Genomic DNA, 21,691 nt, shown 5'->3' with positions numbered 1-21,691 from the left:
AGCTGAACCAAGGAGACATAGAAAACCTGAACAGACCAATAACAAGCAATGAAATCAGAGCAGTAATCAGGAGTCTCCCACCAAATAAAAGCCAAGAACCAGATGTCTTTACTGGTGAATTCTACCAAATCTTTATACAGGAATTAATACCAATTCTCTCTGAAATATTCCAAAAAATTGAAACAGAGGCCAATCTCCCAAACTCATTCTTTGAGGTGAGCATAACCTCCCACCAAACCCAGGCAAACATACAGCAAAAGAAGAAAACTATAGACCAATATCTCTGATGAATATAGACACAAAAATCCTCAACAAGGTATTAGCAATCAGAAACTCATTGAAAAATTTATACTCCATGATAAAAGCAGATTCATTCCAGGTATGCAAGGATGATTCAACATACAGAAGTCAACAAATGTGATGCACCACATCAACAAAATCAACAACTAAAACCATATGATCATCTCAATAGATGTGGGAACAGCATTTGACAAAATTCAACATCATTTAATCTTCATCATTAAGACTCTCAACAAATAGGTATCGAAGGAAAGTATCTCAACACAATAAAAGCCACATATGACAAACCCACCACCAATATCATCCCGAATGAGAAAAAGCTGAAAGCTTTTCCCTTAAGAACAGGAATAAGACATGGATGCCCACTGTCACCACTCCTATTTAGTATAGTGTTAGAAGTAACAGCCAGAGCAATCAGACAAGAGAAAAAAATAAAGGGCATCCAGAATGAAAAAGATAAAGTCAATCTGTCCCTGTTAGAAGATGACATGATCCTATACATATATAGAAAAACCTAAAGACTCCACCAATGTACTCTTAGAGCTGATAAACAATTTCATTAATGTTGCAGGATACAAAATCAACACCCAAAAAGCAGCAGTATATTTATTCTCCAATAACTAGCAGAATAAAAATCAAAAAGGTAAGCCCATTCACCTTCTTAGTGAATAGTCACACACACACACACACATACACACACACACACACACACACACACCTATGAATCAATTTAACCAAGGAGGTGAAAGATCTCTGCAAAGAGAACTACAAATCACTACTGAAAGTAATTAAAGAAGGCACAAAAAGGTGGAAAGATATTCCATGCTTTTGGATTGGAAGAATCAACATAGTGAAACTGTCCATACTACCCAAATCTGTCTACAGATTCAATGCAATCCCCATCAAAATACCAATGACATTCTTCACAAAAATAGAAAAAACAATCCTAACATTCATATGGAACAACAAAAGACCTGAATATCCAAAGCAATCCTGAGGGGGGAAAAAAAAAAAAAGCCCGAGGCATAACATCACCTGACTTCAAATTATACTACAAAGCTATAATAACTAAAACAGCATGGCACTGGCATAAAAATAGACACTTGGACCAATGGAAGAGAATAGAGAACCCAGAAATCAACCCACATACTTATAGCCAACTGATCTTTGGCAAAGACAACAAGAACACACATTGGGGAAAAGACTGCCTCTACATTAAATGGTGCTGGGAAAATTGGAAATCCATATGCAGAAGAATGAAACTAGACCTGCACCTCTTGCCACATACCAAAATCAACTCAAAATGGTTTAAAGGCTTATGTATAAGACTTGAAACGATAAAACTACTAAAGAAAAATATAAGGGAAACACTTCAGGAAGTAAGACTGGGCAAAAACTATATGACAAGAGCCCAAAAGCATGAGCAGCAAAAGAAAAAATAAATGAGATTATATTAAACTAAAAAGCTTTGCATCATAAAGGAAACAATCAATAAAGTGAAAAGACAACCTATAATGGGAGAAAGTATGCAGACTATGCATGTGACAAAGGATTAATATTCAGAATGTATGAGGAACACAAACAACTAAAGAGTAGAAAAACAAATAACCCAATTAAAAAATGGTCAAAGGAGTTGAATAGACATTTTTCAAAGGAAGACATACATATGGCCAACAGAGACATGAAAAAATGCTTAGCATCACTAATCATCAGGGAAATGTATATTACAACCACATTGAGCTATCACCTCACCCCAGTTAGACTGACTATAATCAAAAAGATGGAGAATAACAAATGCTGGTGAGTATGCAGAGAAAGGAGAACTCTCCTATACTGATGGTAGGACTGTAAATTAGTGCAGCCACTATGGAAAACAGTGTGGAGGTTTGCCAAGCAACTACAGATAGAACTGCCATATGACCCAGCAACTCCACTTCTGGGGATATACCCAAAGGAATGGAAATCATCATGTCAAAGAGATACCTGCACTGCATGTTTATCAGAGCTCTATTTACAATAGCCAAGATGTGGAACTAGCCTAGATGTCCATCAACAGATGACTTGATAACGAAAATGTGGTATATATACACCATGGAATACTACTCAGCCATGAGAAAGAATGAAATTCTTCCATTTGCAGCAACATGGATGAGCTTGGAGAAACTTATGTTGAGTGAAATAAGCAAAGCACAGAGGGATAAATACCACATGTCCTCACTCATAAGTGGGAGCTAAAAGAGAAGGAAGGAAAGAAAGACCACAGTGGTGCATTGGACTTGCAGAGGGACACAATAGACCTAGGGTTGTGGGGACGGGGAGAGTTAGGGAGAGTTTGGGTAGAGGATGGATGTGGGGAATAATAGCAATTTGATGGGCATGCTGATAGCATTTTTTAAAATTTTATTTATTAATTTTTTTTTTTTACATTCTATGGTGTGAAGCAGTTGGGAGGGAGGCAGAGAGGGGAAATGGGAAGGAAACAGGATGGAAGGAGAAAGGAGGAAGGACAGGTTGAAGCCTGTGGCACTCCTCTCATTCCCCATTCCCACAGCGGAGAGCAGGGGGCTTCCAGCAGTGGCTCAGTCATTGCCAGGCTGGGTGCAGATGTCAAGGGGGTGTGGCTAAAGCCCTAGCCCCCCACCACCCAGCTTGGGAGCCCAGGGCACTTCTTATGGTAGCTTGGTAGTCTTCATTGGGCTGGTTGCATGTGTCAAGGGACGTGGCCGAGACCCTTGGCCCCCCATGTCTCTGGCTTGGGAGAGCCCACGGAGCTTCCTGTGGTGGCACAGTGGTCATTGCTGGGCTGTGTATGTGTCAGGGGGTTGTGGCCGAGGCCATCAGTTCCCCCACTGCCCTGGCTTGGGACAGCCCAGGGTGCTTTCTGTGGAGGCTTGGTGGTCATCACTGGGCTGGATGTGCATGTCAGGGGGACATGGCCAAGGCCATTGGTCTCCCTCTGCCCCAGTTTGGAGAGTCCAGGGCACTTCCTGCAGCAGCTCGGTGGTCATTGCTGGGCTGGTAGCTAGTGTTGGGGGTGTGGCCAAGGCCCTTGGTGCCCCAGCATCCCTGCTTGAGAGAGCCCATGGCACTTCCTGAGGCAGCTCGGTCACTGTCACTGGGCTGCTTGTATGTGTCAAGGGGCATGTCCAAGGCCCGAGGCCCCCACCCTTGGGACTGGTTGCAGGTGTTGGGGAGCATGGCTGAGGCTCCCAGCCCTCTCCCCTCTCTGGCTTGGTAGCCCAGGGGGCTTCTGGTCCTTGTAGGTGTTATAAGTGTTCTTTGGTGATGTGAGACCTTTACTAGTTAATATCAAACTTTGTCTCTAGTTGTGGGTATTTTGTTTTTCTTTCAGTTCTGTGTTAGGTTATTTGCTGTTCCCACCACTTAAACTCTGCACTGGAAATAATTTGCTGTCCTTTGCTTACTTCTAAAATGGGGGAACTTTCTGTGGGGACTAGAACTTGAGCCCTGTGATTGAGCTAAATCACTACTTTGTTGCTGATTCCCTGGGGAAGGCTTTTTGTGCAACTCAGGTTTTAATGGCTGATTTTATAGGTACTTTCAGCTCTCTGGAGACCCAGAGCACCTGGGTTGTGTGGAAACTCTGGTCTGGGCCTGAGTCTTTTCAGCAAACTGCACCCCCTGCAATTCTGTATTCCTGACCAGTCTCCTCTGAATGATCCTGTGCTGATTGGGGGACAGATCAGCTGTCCTTGCTGTGTCCCAGTGTTCTCCTGGTGGGCCCGTCTCCCCCACAGCTCGCACTCCAGACACTTCCCATGGGACAGGCAGTGCACCAGCCCCTTACGATGACTCGCTGGCCTGTGAGTGGTTCCTATTTTTCATTTATTGTGGCTCCTCGCTCCTGCATGGGTCCACAGGAACCCCATTAGTGGTCTTGCCAGCCTGGGTGCCACCAAGGCTCGCTCCTACCCTGCCACCTCCAAGCAACTTCATCTGAAGGGCACAGCTGCGGCTTTTGCCAGCTCCTGCTCCATGTTCTCAGCAGCTCCAGCCTGGAAGTGGCCGGGGCTAAAATTGGTGGGAGCAGTTTTTTCTTCTCTCATTGTGGCTTCTCCCACCTTCATGCACTCTGTAGGTCTCTCCTCTTCCCCTTAGCTCTAGCAGCCACAGGTTGGCTGTCATTGTTTTTTAATAGATGTAAATTGGTTGATTTGTGGGAAAGAGTGACACTAGGGACCATCTATTGCGCCATCTTGACTGGAAGCCGGCATGCTGATAGCATTGATCTGATCATCACATCTTGTGCACAGGTGCTCATGGTGAGCTCTGGCCCCATGAATAGTATAATCAATAAAACAAAAAAAGAAAAAAAATGCAGGAAGAAAGGGCTGGCAGCTTTGCTCAGTTGGTTAGAGAAGTGGTGCTGATTACACCAAGGTCAAGGGTTTGATCCTTACCTTTACCCACCAGCCACAGAGCATCAGACCATTTTGGCTTATTTCTTTCAGCATGACATAGTGTATTAGCACCAGAATATGTAATATACTATCTAGAGCTGGGTATCCTGCCATTGCTGCCTCATTATGCAATTTTGACAGACTTAATAGAAGTGTAAATAACAGACACAAATTGAAGTTACGTAAATGCCTTTTGCAAATGCATACAAGTTGACCAAAGTCACGGGTTTGGACCCCTGAACCAGCCAGCCATTAAAAAAAAATTCATGGAAAAATAGAACTGAAAGATAATATGTATCTTTCCATGAACTCTTTGACATATCTTCATATAGTCTGATTTCTTCCCTTGTAATAGTTATGTTGCTATCTTCAATTGTTTTTCTGGGTTCTGCAATTTCATTTTATATCTCCTGTATAACTTTCTTAAGGTATTTACAAACCATCCCCCCAAAAAAGTCTACTCAGTCTCCACTTTATATATGCCTAAAGATTTATTGTCTTGCCTACAGTGATTCTTCTTAAGTGTGTTCTTCTTTGCTCTCTGCTTATGATTTTCCTTTCCTTCTACTTAAAAAGTAGAGGTGATTGTGCACATAGTCCATTTTATGTCCTTTCTCATTAGTACCCATATTTTTATTGGAATGGTATTATCTGAACCTGCTATTTGTTCAAAAACAGGGTGGGGAGTGCAGAGTGTTAAGTGGTACAGTCAGTAGCTTCTGAACAGTTCTGCGGTTGCCAAACAACGAAGTCTCCTCTCTTCTGCTCTGAGTGCACAGCCCTTTTCTTAGGTTTGGGGGCTTCACCTGACTGGGGTAAAATGACCCCTCGGGCAGAAGCTGGGCGGTGACTCTCACACACCTCTTAGCTCGAAAGTCATTAGGTTTGTGAGTCAACATTGATTTTCTCTTTTCATGTGACCCTGGTTAGCAATTTCTTATTTCTGAATGTTTCTCAAGTTTAGGAAGCCATATTTATTTAGAAAATAAACAAGAATTCCAGAGGCGGCCCTCCACCAGCTCTTCAGGGTGCAGGCGGGATGTTTCCTAGTGGTCCTATCCCACATCCATGCTGTCATCCTTTGTTTTTCAATATAGAATCAGATTCCTCAAGGTCCTCTACTTCCAGAGTGATGTAAAAATCTTGAGAGGTGTGTATCAGCTTTGGGATAGTTCCAGTCCAGATTCACTTGCAAGCTGTAGAAAACCTAATTGAAACAGCCCCAGGGCCAACCCCGTGGCTCACTCGGGAGAGTGCGGGGCTGGGAGTGCAGCAGCGCTCCCGCCGCGGGTTCGGATCCTGTATAGGGATGGCCGGTGCACTCACTGGCTGAGCGCGGTGCGGGCGACACCACGCCAAGGGTTGCGATCCCCTTACCGGTCACAAAAAAAAAAAAAAGAAAAAGAAAGAAAGAAAGAAAGAAAAAGAAAAGAAACAGCTCCAAATATAAACAAAGTCTATAGTCTCTGTAAGAACAGCCCAGAGCTGTATGGTGCTGCAAGTGAGATTTATCCAGGCCCTCAATGCTGGGGCCATGAAGCAGTTTCTATTTCTTAACTCTGCAGCCTGAAAACTGCTTTAACTCTCAGGCAAGCTGTCCCTTGATGGTGTCAAGAGGCTGGCTGAATCTTCTGACCAATATGATTTCTCATTTATTTCCAGCAGGAAAAAACTGCCTTTCCAAACTGTAGAGCTAGGGCTAGGGTCTGGTGCTCACAAATCCCTGGAGCCCATTCACAAACACTTCACACACAGGTCTATGAGCTAGGTAACCGGCAAAAAGGTCCTCGGAGCCTTGGTTGAAGAAGGAATAGTCTTATTCAGCAAACACATCTAGGAGCTAAGCAGTACGAACAGAAACTCCGAAACTCAACTGCTACTGGCAAAATCCAAAAACAAACTGAAACTGAGCAGCTGCCAGCGGAGTAAACATGTTCTACTTTTAGACCTGAGCTCTCAGCCCGGCACCTGCTTCACACACAACTTGTTTACAAAGAAGTGTCCAGGGAGCCTGACTAAATTATCCTATTTTCCCCACACAGTCAACCAAAGTGTTGGAGTTGAGTCGTGTCAGGTCCTTATGGATCTAACCTGGGTCATGTGTTCATTCTTGAACAAATCACCCCAGTCTGAGAGGTGACAACATTGTCTCAAGAGTCTGATCAGAGTCTACTGCTTGAGGAGGGGAAGTTCAATTACACTGAGACCAGAGGCCAGGAAACCGGGTCACAGCAGGACGGCAGAACAGACATGGTCACATGGTGGGGGCAACCAGAAAGTAATCTCAGCTGATCAACGCCACTCAATGTGCAAAAAACGCTTCGTATTCCTGAAATGGAGTTGTTTTCCCTTCTTAATTTAAGATGGGGTTTTCTACTTTATTTCATTTCTTGTCCACTTTTGTGAGTTTTAGGGACAAGAGAAGAGTAAAATTTCTTTATGTCTCATCTTTAATTGTAAGTCCTGACAGCCATTTTATTAGCTTTCTGCTGGCGACTCTCCTTTGTTCATTAAACCAGCACATTCCGAGCGTCTGCCCGTGGCGGGCATTGTTCTGGGCCTGGAGATTCAGCGCGATGGGGGCGGACACTGCACCTGCCCCGTGTCAGGTGTAACTGGGGGAGAATGGGTTAACTTCCCAGAAAGTTTAAAAACCACTGATCTTTTTCACGTAATGATCTTTTAAAAAAATTTTTTTTTTTTTTTCTCACAACAGGAGAAGGCACAGGAGGGGCGAGGCGGGACTGGGTTGCGGTGGCTGCAGCACAGCCCAGGAAGCCTCCGGCGACAGGGACGTCTCCGGGAGGCGTGGCCCGTGTGGGGCTCCTGGCTGTGGGCTCTTCGGGCTTCTCCCGTCATTTCTCCCGCCGTCGTCTGGTAGGTGGCGGGACTGTCCCTGCAGAGCGGGAGCGAGGCGGTGGCGGGCGGCCCTGGCGGCCTCGGCATCAGAGCTCTGCCTTGCGCTCTGAGTGTCGCCTGCGGTCGTCACCGTTTGTTCTCCGGGCCGCTTTAGGAAACGTCTCTGGAAAAGCCCGGGCTTTCTCAGCTGTGCCAGGGGACAAAGGGCGGGGCCTGGGCCAGACTCGGACACGTGCCCAGAGGGAAGCGGCCCGCGCGGGCCGGGTCGGGGCGCTGGAGGCAGGGACGGCGGCGGCCTGTCCCCTGCAGGCGTCTTGCTGAGCTCGCCCTTCCCAGGGACAGCCGCGACCCCTTTGTCAACAAAACGGAGGTTTATAAAAAGCATTTCCCAGGAAGGTTGCCAATTCGTCCCTTGAAAGGACCCCAGTCGAACGGCGCATTCCCCCGGCCCCACCCTGGCCGGTCCCCAGCCCTTAGGTGGGGACATCCGGTGAGGCCCCGAGGGAAGGGACCGTGCCAGAAACGCGGCCGGCCTGGGGGAGTCGCCGAGCCCTGCGGAGCGTCCGCTTCCAAACCCGGAAAGGAAGACGTGGTACTGAGTTCACAGGACTGTTGTCGTGGCTGAGCGGGGTCTCACCGGGCAGAGGCTGTCACCACAGCGCTGTCCACACCACTGAGTCAGAACTGGAGGACAGGGAGGGTGCGGTACATCTGCATGGGCTGTGCCATCAGGCACAGAAGGCGGTCCACGGGTGCTGGGCTGAAGCAGGAGGGCGGAAGGCAGGTGGGAGACGCGCGGTGGCAGCGCGGTGCTGGCCACGCGGGCCTCCTGGGGACAGCAGAGTCTGCACACCTCTCCGTCACTCCTCCCCGGACATCCCACGGGGGGCTGGGAACAGCCACGCAGACGTGTTTCATCACAGAAATTAGGCGATGCTGCACGTCAAGAACTTTTCTGATCAGAAAGCCACTTTACCAGCACATCACTGGTTGGTAGGTTGTGTAAGAAAGGTTTCCAAGTGATGTCCCAGTTATTATTTAAATAAGTGAAATCTGATAAAGCAGATAGAATTTAGTTATCAGTATTATTAACACATCAGCGTTAACTGAACATTGTCAATAGAGGCTTAACATTTACAATGGATGTTTATCACATCACAAGTTTATTATTAAAGACTTTTTTTTTTTAGGATTAAAAATACATACATTTTTTTCTTAATCTAAGGCATGTTTTCTGTTTAGCATTTTGGAAGGATGCTATGAACTTATTACAAAATTAAAATCCGGGGAGAAATGAGATTGGATTTTTTTAATCTAAAAATGAAATAGGCAAAATCAAGTTAAATAAAATACACTATTATGAATTAAATGATAAGGGGATTGATTTCATAATTTAGTTCAAAAGCATCCTCAGAAATATCTTCTGTCAGGGAAGATCTACAATGTGCATTAAAGACAATGATTGTCACTTGGAAGAATTTTTATTAAGAGGATAATAAAACATGAGAATTTGAGGTTGTTCTTTGGAAAGTGCATTTTCAAATAGTCACACATAGCTCAGCTTATTTTAGTTCTCCATGCAGGTCAGCAGGGGCCAACTGATTGCATTTAGTGTATTAAATAGTTCATTTACAACATCTTAGAGTGGAAACGTCCTGCTTCTTTCACTGGTGTTTGTTAGCCCAGAACAAAACCACAGTGTCTTGTAAGAGAATCGGCCTCTGCTGAGAGCACACTGGCCGAGTAAACATCTCTCCCCCCCAGGGCCTTGCAGAGCTCATCTTGCACTGTGGTTTAGTCTCAGCTGTGTCACAGCAAAGAATGCATGCTCCTGAAAGCTCTAAAGCCCAGGTTGCTGCCTGGGGGAAGAGCAGCATCTAGGAAGGTTGTGGTGGGCAGCCTGGCAACTCCCAGGAAGGGACGTACCACCCTGGTGCCCTGGTTTCTTGAGACCTCTTCAACCATGACCTTCAGCCACTGACAGAGAGCTCAAAATCTTCTCTAACCAGGCGTAAGTTAAGACTTCATGTCTTGTGCTCCTAGTGGTTTTCTCATTGTAGTCACAACAGCACAGTCATCCCATGCGTGAGCTCAAGGACCTTGGAGAGAGTCTGGAAGTGGCAGGCGTGGAGGAAGATGACCCTAAAGAGCCCCAGTTGCTGGGTGGGACACCTTCACCTGCACTTGGGCCAAAGCCGTGCCCCACAGGCAGCTCTCAGGGCTTCAGGGCTTTGGGGGGAACCCCAAGCAGCCTTCCTCCCACCTCCCATCCCTCTCTCCTTCCCTGGGGGTGAGACTGCCATGGCAGGATGACCCTCTCCAGCCCTCTCCACTTTCTGCCATGCAGGAACTTCCCTCAGCAAAATCTCTGAAGTTGAAGGTTACATTCCCACCTGCTTCTCAGAAGACCTAGACTGACACAAGCGGCAGCAGGAGTGATCACGTAAGAAAGACTGACCACTTTTTTAGAGGGTAAGTTTTGGGTTTGGGACTGGATCACACACTGGCTGGTAGGTAAAGAGGTTGGTTGCTGCCATTGTTGGTGGGGGAGAGTGACACATATTGTCCTTGATGCAAGATGGTAGCTCAGATGCTAAAGATTTCACTAGGGGTGGCCTTGGGATGCCCCCCATGGGGGATAATGCTGAGACAGCTGTAACGGTAAAAAAATATGGGAGCAATGTTTACCAAACACTGGAGTTGACTGGATACTGCTAAGTTGAATTCATTTCCTGCAGAAGGAAAAAGAGGCTGAGGTCTGTTAGTCAAGGGTTCATGGCTAAGCATGAGAGCTACAGAGCTTCAGTGACAGCTTCCAAGGAAGCCCTTGTCACCCAGTGTGATGGGCAGATGCAGGTGTCAGAACTCCATGGGGATGTGGATGCTTTTTCAAGTCAGGTCTGTGATCTGCAGGGCAGGAGCTTGGGGGGAAACCTGGAATCCTGGCAAGGACAACAGGGACCTCTGGAAGGGTGTCCCTGAGGGTGTTGAGGCCCTCTGGACCTGCAGAGGTGACCCACACTTTCATAGCAAAAGCACAGAAGCCTCCCCTCCTGGGGGCCAGGACACCACTAGTCTCAAATCACAGGCCTTGACAAGGGAGGAAAAAAGACCCTCCACCTAAATAATTGAAAAGACCAGCACCATGTGCCCAAACAAGAGCCTGAGACTGCATTTTGAGGGTGTTTGTTGAAAGGGGCCAGAATGTAAAGTTAGAGAAACAATAATTAGGGGTATTTTTTTTCAGGGTTTGGTATTTAACACCCTTGCCAGGAGGTCCAGAAATGGAGCAAGGTACTGGGGTCGCTCTTAGAGGACTGGAGAAATGATAGCCAAATCTCATTGAAGGGCCTGAGTTGCCCTGGCAGACAGCAGAGGAAGAAATAAAAAGGCCACAGGAATTGGGTAATAGAACAGGTACGCTATGTGTGGCCAGAAGCCCCACCAAAGAGAGACCTGTATTCCACGGGAGGGTCTAGAGGATATACCATCTGCAAGCGCATCAAAAAGACACTGGTGAGGGGGCACCGGTCACCAGGAGGCTTGGTGACAGCCCTCCCCTGAAGGCCAGGGTTGGCAACAGGAGAGTCAGTCACCAAACAAGAGGATAACACAATGGGGTGATGGGCCCCAAAGTTACAGTGGCTAGAGCCCACAAAGCCACAGTTACAGCCATGAATGTCAAGGGTGGAGGGGAACCAAGGGAGCTCAACCTACAGGGGATTTTAGAGGTGGCTAACAGGGCAGAATGCCTCAAGGATCAAGAGAGCAGGGCTGCCAGCCAGGGCGCAGCTCAGCATCTGCAAGAGTAATGCTCAGAAAGGAGGAGCAGAGAAGCAGGGGGCTGAGGACCGCCTCCCGTCTAAGACGCTGCATTAGTCCGTTTTTGTTGCTTATAACAAAGTACACTGAACTGGGTGATTTATAAAGAAAATGAAATTTATTGCTCACAGTTTCTGAAGCTGAGAAGTCCAAAGTCCATCTAGTGGTGGAGACAGTGACCCAGGGGTCTCACAGTGCAGGATGGGGGAAGCAGAGAGAGCAGAGAGAGCAAGCGAGAAAGACAGACAGACTCCTTTCAAAGTCCTCAGAACCACGCCCCTGACCACCATTTTTAATCCACTCACTACTGCACAGTCCTACAACCCAATCACCTCTTCAAAACCCCACCTCTCAATTACCATAATGGGATTTCCCATGCTCTTAAAAGTCACAGTGGGGGCTAAGTTTCTAATACATAGAACTTGGGGGACACAATTCAAGCATCAATGAGTTTTGGGGGGACATAATTCAATGCACTACAGATGTGCAGTCTCTTGCTCAGCTTCCAGACCTACCCAGTTTCCAGACTCGAAGCCCACAGACTAAAGGGCAGCTTGTCCCTAGAGAGAAGGGTCCCCCCGCACCACAGTCCATATGTGGTGATTCCCCAAGGCCCTCCCCAAAGGGATCTATGGCCACTTACTCAGTGACGGTGCGCTGCAGAGAGGGGATTACCAGATAGCTCAAAGACGCTTGGAGACAAGGTCTGAGTTGACAGGGACACTCAGAGATTCAAAGAGTCATCTGGCTCTCCTGGCAGAGTGGGGGACATTGGGGGCTAAGTGTTAAATGGGTCTGGCTCATGTTTGGCTCAAAATGGGCCTGCCAGGTCTGTGGACCCACCCAGGGGTCTTTCTCCAGTTCCTCTGTGGATTGTTGGACATTGGATACCAAGCAGGTGGAGTTACCCTCACATTAGGGTCCTATTTTTGAGAAGTCAGGGCTATCATGGTGGGAAGGCCAGATGGAAAAATTGAAAACCCCTGAACCTGTCCCCCCAACCTCAGCCAAGTTAGTAAATGAAAAGCCACGTTAACTAGGCAGAAGATGGGGAAAGGGGGGCAGAGAAAAGTGCCCCGTGAGGGAGCTGTTGGTGCAGGGAGGTGGTAGCTGGCACAGCTCTGTGGAACTGTCAGGCTGGCCCTGCAGAAACCAGGGGAACCCCTTATGTGTGGACACTTGCAGTCCTAATCACCCCAATCACAGCTGCTAGAGCAGGTGAATGAGGCCTTGGGAGCACGGTGCATGCCCACCGCCTGCCAGCACGTTCTCTGCCAGTGCAATCAGGGGAGAGGGCCAGAAGTGGTGCTCATCCACTGATGACAGTGTCCTTGACGTGTTTGCCTCACAGATGTGTGAAGGCTCTGCCTCTGTCGTGATGTGGTTTTACTGCCTGACCACAGCACAGAACCCAATGCTGATCATGACTCATGTGGATTGAATGGAACAAACAAGAGGGACGAGTGCACTGGAGGGCTGAGAGGGACTCCCGTGCTCCAGAGAGCAGGGACCCTACAAGGGGCTGGGATGGATGCTTCATCACATGTTTAGGAGCCAGAGGCTGAGGTGAGCCCGGACACTGCTCCTCAGTGAAGCAGCATTCACTGCAGTTTGCCTCAGCAGCCACGGAGAAGTCAGTGCAGAGCCTCAGTCAGGCAACAGAGGCTGCCAGCTCTGGTGGGGCCTGAAGAGAGCCATGCACGCTTGTAGGTGCTGCCATGTCAGAGGTGTCAGAGGTGGAAATGGAAGCAGCATGGAGCTCATGGCCAACTCCAGAGTTGCAACCCCAGCCCCTGTGATCCCATCTGCAACAGAGAGCCACAAACCCTTGAGATGTGGTTCCTGTGTTCTCCTGGCCCCGTAGAGAAGACTACTTGACCATGGGCACCAAGTAGTCATGTGTCCAGAGCTGCTGATCATGAGGTAGCAGAGGAAATGACCCTATCAGTGTAAGGAGCTGGGGCTGCTTTCACATGGTAAGGCAGAGAGCACCACGTCCAGGAGTCCACTCAGTGCCTCCTGGTACTCCCCTGTTCCATCCTGAGTGTGGATGGGCACTCTCAGAAACCTTGGAGGAGATTATGATTATCATGGGTTTGGACCATCCCATCAGATAAGCCACCAGACCTGCCAAGGTGAATGGACAATGGGGTAGACCCAGGTCCACGATAGCAATGGGGCATACAGTCCATCCCACTCACCACTCTGCTGAGCCTCCCCTCTGCAGAAGACCCACAGGAACCATGGAGGACCTGGTGGGCACCAGCACCAAGATCTCCAACTGTGAAGGCACAATTGGACAGGGCCCAGCTTCTGTCTCTGAAATCTGTCACCATATCCGTGCCAGGGCCATGCTTCTCCCTGGAGCCCTAGCCAGTGGCTGAGGACAGCAGGGGACCTAAGGCTGGCTGCTCCTGCAAGATTCTTCAGGACTCCCCACACCTTCCTGTGGCTGAATGGACCTGATCGTGCCTTCCTCTCTCTTCCACCGGGATGAGACCCACGATTAACTTTTCTGTGCATGCCCTAGCAGGTTTTATTTTTTACATATATACAAACATACAATGTTTATAAGGTTTTAAAAATGAAAACAGAAATTGTACTATAAATTGTAACCTGCATATTTTTTATACGATGCTAAATTATGGACCTTTGGCTTGTTGACAAAAACGCTTACTTGGAATAATATATGGGAATCCATTGGAAAGCATTCTTCTGTCGTCCTTTGGTTTTCCTGTTTAAGAATGCCTTCTCCTGGGTCTTTTTGAGAGTATGTGAACGTTAACATGTCACCTCCCTTTGGTGTCTCACTCAGTAAGTCCCTTTCGTTTCTGTTCTTTGCTAAATCCCATTTCTTCTCATTTCTGAAGGAGCATTGTTTTGGCTGCATTCGGTTGATTTCTGTTCCTTCTACCTTCCATTTTAGTGCCTGAAACTGACCACCGTGCACAGGACCCTGTGGGAGGCAGACTCCACCACTTGTAGAGCAGAGCACAGATCAGGATAATAACAAAAATGTGCACAACTCCCCCAGGGAGTGAGAGCCGTGAGCTCCTCAGATGGCTCCCGCATGTCCCCTGCCCCCAGCAGCATCCGCCTTCTCCTCTCTGTGCTCCCAGTAGCTGCTCTCATTTTGTGTCTCCCCAGAGCACGTGGCTTGTACTGCAGTGAGGGCAGTCATCTTGTCTGCTGTTTTCTAACGAGCCGTGAACTGTCTTATGGGTCCTGCTACATCATAAACCACCAGGCGCCCAGGGCTGGTCTTCCCTATTCCTCCCAGCCTAGCCCAGGGGCCTGAAACATACATTTTCATTGAATAAGTAAATGAGTGAACAGACAGATGGTTGAATAAACATACAATACTCAAAGATGTGATAAGTCCCAAGATAGTCTCTTTTTTCCTAATTTTGCAGAGGAGGAAACTGGAGGTTTATCCTACACGTAAGGTTGTCTAGGGCCTTTATTTATAGGAAACTTGAATACTTGGTCCCTGTAACGCTGGTTGTCATGATAGCCTTTTGACAGGAGGGATTATTATGAGGGGATTTTACAGGCCTACCATAAACAGCGAGCAAACATTGATGAGGAAAACAAACATGGCAGCCATAGGTCTGCTATTTTATTTGTACTCTGTCTTCTGTCTTCAGATTAATTTCTATATCAGCAGTAAAGGCAGTGGTTGTGCTGGTCTTTAAGTGTGTGTGTGTGTGTGTGTGTGTGTGTGTGTGTGTGTGTGTGTGTGTGTGTGTGTGTGTGTGTGTGTGTGTGTGTGTGTGTGTGTGTCTGCACTCCCTGATGTTGAATTGAAGAGAAAAAAAATTAATCAAATAAACAATTAACAAAGATTTCCCATGATTCTAAATGCATTAGCAGTCCCCAACACCCCACCTCTCAATGTGTCCCTTGGGCTGTAGATGTCACTTGTAGAGCTGCAAGTGGGAGGGCCCGGCTCTCTGGGGTTGGACTGATTTATTTACTCCTCAGTCCTCCCTTGCTTGCTCATGAGCGAGCTCAGATGAATGGGGCCAAAGCAGCCCAACATTCCAAATTGAGGGTAGCAGCCCCAGAACCTACTCCAAATGCAAAGTGCTTGTTTTGTGCAGTGCAGGCCTCTCACACTGTGAAGTTCACTTGGCTCACTCATGTCCTCTATGGGAATGCTGTGGGGGAGGTTAAGGAGGGATGGTCAGGCTCAGTTCCTTTCTGACTTCAGAGCAACAGGTCCCTATACATGGAGGGCCCTGGAACCACAACTTATGCAGGAAAGGGGGCTGTCTTAGTCTGTTTGTGCTGCTATAACAAAATAACTTAGACCAGGTATTCATAGACAGCATGAATTTATTGCTCATAGTTCTGGAGGCTGGGAAGTGTCTGGCAACGGCTGCTCTCTGCTTCATAGATGGCGCAGTCTTGCTGTGTCCTTACATGGCAGAGAAGGCTGGCCAGTTCCTTTGGGCCTCTTTTATAAGGGCACTGCTCTCATTGATGACCTAATCACCTCCCTAGGGCCCTACGTTCCAGTGCCATCACCTTGGTGATTTTCAACATGTGAATCTGGGGGGACATAGATGTTTAGACCACAGCAGGGACTGAACTTATTTCTGGAGGATGCATCTAGCCATGGCTCATGTTGATTTGCTATGCTGTTGGGCAAGTCATTTAGCCTTGCTGGATCTCAGTTTTCTACTTACCTCTCCTGGTGCCCTGTGAAATGATCACAGACCTCCTGAATAACTTCCAGGTGAGACTTTCATTAATGTGCACTGTCTGGTGAGGATTTACACCTGAGTGAAAAGTACCGCGATACCCTTAAAATACGTCCAGATTAACCTGGATGGGTGTAATGGGTGTTAAGTAGAAGCAGGCAAATTAATAGATCCCTCGGGAGCTTTTCCTTCACTGGTAGGCTTCAACCAATGCTCCATTTGTTAAAACTACACAGGCTGAGAGGAAGCACCCTACGTCTATGGGGAAGTGTAATTAAGAATGAAGACTGAAAAGTATTTCAGTTGGATGCCCCACCCCCGAGGCAGTACTGCAAGGGCAAAGTGGAGGCACTGAGTGGGCCTATCTATTACCAAATGCTAAGACTCACAAAAACTCTGTCTTGCAGAGGCAGGAAAATAATCTCAAGCAAATGTAAACTTATGGGTGAACTGTTTGTATAAGAGGCCTTGTGAATCTGCTATAGCTTTACTTGGCCTAGTGGCAACTACATCAAAAAGCAAAATAAAATATATAGTATAAGTTCATAGCTTTAACTGAAGCACATTTTTCACGTCAAGCCCATAATGGGTTCTCAGAAGAGAATGGGTGGAGTTGAGGTACCAAGAGGACAAAAAAAAAAGCTAAATTGACTGAGACATAGAAGAGTGGAGAACAGTAAAACTTCTCACAGGTTTCTTGAAAATATCAGTTCACAGAAATTGCCTTGAGATGACCATTCTGCAAATGAAAGGGAGAGATCAAGAGTTAGACAAGGTAAGTGGGGCTCGGAGCATGAGAGCAGAGATCACAGTGGGGCCGAGCGGGCACTCCCCACCAGGAAAGACAGCTCATGTGTGGGTGGATCTCAACTGTCAGGGGTGAGGGAGGATCAGCTCCTTGTCCTCCCCACAGGCTGGGGACTTGCTCCTCCTCTCTGGGATACTCACTACTGTGAAGGTGCAGATGGGCCCCTCTTCTGAGATGGGCAATGGGAGGAGACCCTGAACCCATGTGGGAGCTGCCCCGTGCCACACTCCACAGGCTTAGGGCCACGACTGCACAGCTGCTCTGTCCCAAACTGTTCCTGTGTAGACAGCATGGTCTCTTTTCCTTGGAGAGAGTCTGGGAAAGCCTGCAATATTAAGGCCAATTTCTGAGGGGCCCAGGAGGAGGACACAACCAGGGACACCATCTGCCACCCTCAGGTGAAGCCTGTATATAAGGTCATGGAGTCATCTTTGATGCCCACAAATTCATGCACACACCTATAGAACAAATAACTAACACCCCTTACCCGTGCCTGTACTACTTCAGATCATGTGGATGCCATTGTTATTTTAAAAATGCAAACTCCTATCATCATTACTGAATTCACAATAACTTGCAGTCATTAACGTATTTGAGCAACAAATACATTCTGAGCGTTATACAAGGGTACTTCGAAAAAAAGAAAAGATAATATGAATCTTACTGTGAACTTTTCAAGGTACTCTTAGATCAGGAAATGTCCTTGAAGTTTCTGGATTTTAATGCAAATTTATTGAACTTGTAATAATTAGAAGTGCTCTGGTGTACAAAGTTACAGAGGCAGGTTCTCTCCTCTCCTAACAAAAAAAGGGCTTGGAGAATTCTGGTTGAGCTCTGTATCACAGGACAGCAGTGCATTGACAGCTGGCCTCAGGGATTGCTAAAATCTCTCCTTTGGGGAGTGTAGATTTGGAAAAATTGGCTCTGAAGTATCTAGTGAAGAGAAAAACCACACCCAGAGGCAGGAGAACAAGATTTTTTATGAAAATCATGGACTGCAGTAGCAGCAAGAAGCTTTGGGATAGAAGACAAACACGGACCAGACCTGGATAAAAGTCGGAAACACAGGGACAGTGGCAGCTAGGGGTAGCCCTGCCCACCTGTCTCTCCACCACTATGCTGGGCAGAATAATGGCCTCCGAAGATGCCCATATCCTAATGCCCGAATCTGGGGATGCAATCTAACAAGGCAAGAGGAATTTTGCCAGTGAGATTAGGGTCTTGAGATGGGGGGATGATTCTGGGTTGCCCAAGGGTGCCCAATGTGATCACAGGAATCCTCCACAGCAGAGAACCTGTCTTGGCTGTGGTCAGAGTGTTATGGAACAGACGTGACAAAGAAGCAGTCAGTACTCAGAGGGCTGGAGAGTCAGGTATTTTATTATGCTGGTGGGCCCAGATGAGCTAGCACTTCCAAGATCTGAGCCCCAAGTTTAGGTCTTACAGGGTTTATATAGGCAAGCTCTTCCAGGCTTTGGGTTTCACTTTCTCAGCATTCATGTAGCTAGTACAGTAATACACTTCATTTCTTAGTATTCATGTAGCTATTGCGATAAGCAAGCACAGTTTACAGAAGCCGAAGTGCAGAACAGTTGATTATCAGTAAAGCTGACACAATAAGCAGGTTGTGTTTTAAAGACAAAACAAGCTACTGAAAGAATTAATTTTGAACTTTTCTAACAAGAGAGATGCGACCTTGTTGACTTTGAAGGAAGGGCCGTGAGCCCAGGAATGCAGCAGCCTCCAGGAGCTGGGAAAGGCAGAAGGCGAATCCTGCCCTCATGCCTCCAGAATGACTCAGCCCTGCTGATGCCCTGACTTTATCCCAGGGAGACCCATGCTGGACTTCTGACCTACAGAATTGTAGGATAATGATATTTTTGTTGTTGTTTTAAGCCACTAAGTTTGTGGTCATTTGTTATAGCAGCAATAGAAAACTAACAAAACCCTGTATGTGCCCCCATTGTGAAATGGAGAGTTTTGGGGAAACTGACCCCTGAGGGCAGGGTGTAACTTTATACTTGGAGCCCAGGACTCCTGGGACTTTCCTTGCATTCTCAAGCTGCTAACATGCAGGGATGCTCAGGTGAGGCTGTCCAAAGAGACACGAGGATCGGGCTCTGCTGAGTGAATCCAGAGGGCATGGGTGCTAAGGCTCTGGAATCACTGATACTGGCAGAACCCCAATCCCGCCCAATAAGTGGCACTGAGAAGCCCCCGTAGGAGCCTGCACAGGGAGGAAACTCCAAGCAGGAAACCCCATTCTTTCTTCAGGAACTGAGCAAATTACTGAGAAAAAAGAATTTAGATGACAGAAGAGCATATTATTTGCAAGAAAATAAATTACTCTAGAGTACACCTGGAAAATAGGGTTGAACTATCATTTTCAGGTCACTAAAATTAATTGACTGAATTTTTTCTGATGCCTCCTAATTCAAACCTAAATGATTCTCCCTCTAAATAAGGAGGAATTGTTTCCAGCACCTGTACATACTTTTAAAGACGGAACACATTGTTCTTGGCTTTCCTGGAAAGCACATGTTCTTTTGGTCTGCATGTGTACCACATAATAAAGACACAGATTAGTTTATGTGTTCTAAGCACCAGAAACTAGGGTTATTTATAGGACAGAAGTACATATAAAATACCCATTTGGACGCTGGACTTTGGCTGTGTGGTTACAGCTTTCAGAGCTGATGTTACAGGGACATGCTTTGTGCATGCCTTGTAGCCAGTAGCTCAGGAGCACAGAGGCCAAGAACCTCACCAGATGATACAGGTATATGAAGCTGGAGTCACACTATATGGAATAAGAATGTCATAGGTATTGGGGCAGGAATCTGCAATAATAATCTAGTAGCAAAGCATCTTCTCATCAGCTGAGGAGGAAAACAAGCCCAGGCCACAAAGCTAGTGTGCAGCATGGCTGCACGTGAGGGTCAAGTCTGTGCCCTGAGGCTGGGGCCCTTTCTGCTTGCCTTTTCTCTCAGTGAGTGACAGGTCATATCCGCCTCGGGAGTCTGCAGTCTTCTGCCGGAGGCAAGGAAATTGAAATGGAAAGGAGGAGAGTGCTTTACCACCGTGTGTCCCAACAGCCAAGTGGAGCCTAAGGAGCCTGGGACAGCAGCTCCTTCAATGGCCTGCGAGGTACCGAGGGAGGGGCGACTCGAGTATGCACAGGACAGTTAGACCAGGTAACTTGAGAAGGGGAGATGGTTCAGTGCTAGGGAAGGGGGCACAGAAGTCCAGGGGTAGGAAAATAAATGGTGGTTCAGTGGACAGGTGGAAGGAAAGGTGGAAGGAAGGAAGGAAGGAAGCGACGGGCAGGGGAGGGGAGGAGGGGAGGAGGGAGGGAGACAAGATAGCTGACAGACAGACACGGAAGGACAGGGGTCACAGCCCGACTGTGGCGGCACTGACTCCCAGGAAGAGGAGCTTGGACTTCACTTGTGCCTTCGGGGTTGATTTTATCACCTGTGAATGCATGAGTGCCAAAACAGAGCTGGAGGGGCCCGAGGCTAGTGTGTACCTTCAATTTAATGACACATGTGTTCTCGCAGTACTGACATATGCACAACGTGGTTTGCTGGGGGGAGAACTAGGCTTGCAGTAAGATGGAGAGGAAGCTCATTCAAGCTGAGGACCTGCCCCGGCTGGATGTCAGCTCTGAGGGAGAGAAGCACAGTCAGGATTGAGCACTCTGGCCGGTCCTCACCAAAACCAGCCTCCCGGATTGAAATGCTTTCCACCAAGCCTCGCATTTCTCTCAGCCACAGGGAACTGAGGATTGCAGCTCTCAGTCTTCAGCTTCAAACTCACCCTCAGGCAGATGGACGCTTCCGAGCACAGTTCTCCCATTGCTCTGCTGCCAACACGCAGCCACCTGTGCAGACAGACAGACAGATGACCGCAGGAAAATTGCATTCCTGCAGGCTGAGCCCATGAGAAGGTGCCCGGCACCACCCGTCATTAGGGAAGTGTAAACCAATACCCAAGGAGATACCACTTCACAGCCATGTGGATGGCTCTTATCAAAAAGACAGAAACAGAATTCGCAAGTGTTGGTGAGGCTGTGGAGAAGTCAGAGCCCTTGTGCCCTGCGGGTGGGAGGGTGAAATGGTGCAGCCGCCGTGGAGAACAGTATGGAGGCTCCTCAAAAATATAAGAACAGAATCTCCATATGATCGAGCAATTCCATTTCGGGGTATACACCCAAAAGAAGTGAAAGCAGAGACTCTGACAGATACTTGTATACCCATGTTCATAGCAGCATTGCAAGTATTCACAATAGGGAAGGTGGAAGCAACACAAGTGTTCATGAGTGGATGAATGGATAAGCAAGGCAGTGTACACACACATGACGGATGTTATTCAGCCTGAAACAGGAAGGAAACTCTGGCATATGCGACAACGCGGGTGAACCCTGAGGACATTATGCTCAGTGACATAAGCCAGTCACAAAAGGACAAATACTGCAGGTCCCACTTTTCTGAAGTCCCTATAGTAGTCAAATTCATGGAGACTGAAAGCAGAATGGTAGTTGCCAGGGGCTGAGGGGCAGGGGAACAGGGAGTTGGTGTTTAATGGGCACCAAGTTTCTGTTTTATAGACGAAAAGAGAAATGGAGACGGATGGTGCTGACAGTTGTGTAACAATTTGAACACACTTGATGCCACCAAACTGCGCAGTTAGAAGTGGTTACAGTGGTAAATCTTACGCTATATACTATATAAGTGTTACCACAATAATAATTCTAAAAAGTGGCTGAAATGCAT

Source organism: Cynocephalus volans, chromosome 9 (genome assembly GCF_027409185.1).
Source record: "Cynocephalus volans isolate mCynVol1 chromosome 9, mCynVol1.pri, whole genome shotgun sequence".
In the NCBI taxonomy this organism is placed as follows: domain Eukaryota; kingdom Metazoa; phylum Chordata; class Mammalia; order Dermoptera; family Cynocephalidae; genus Cynocephalus; species Cynocephalus volans.
Note: the sequence above shows the minus strand (reverse complement) of the source record.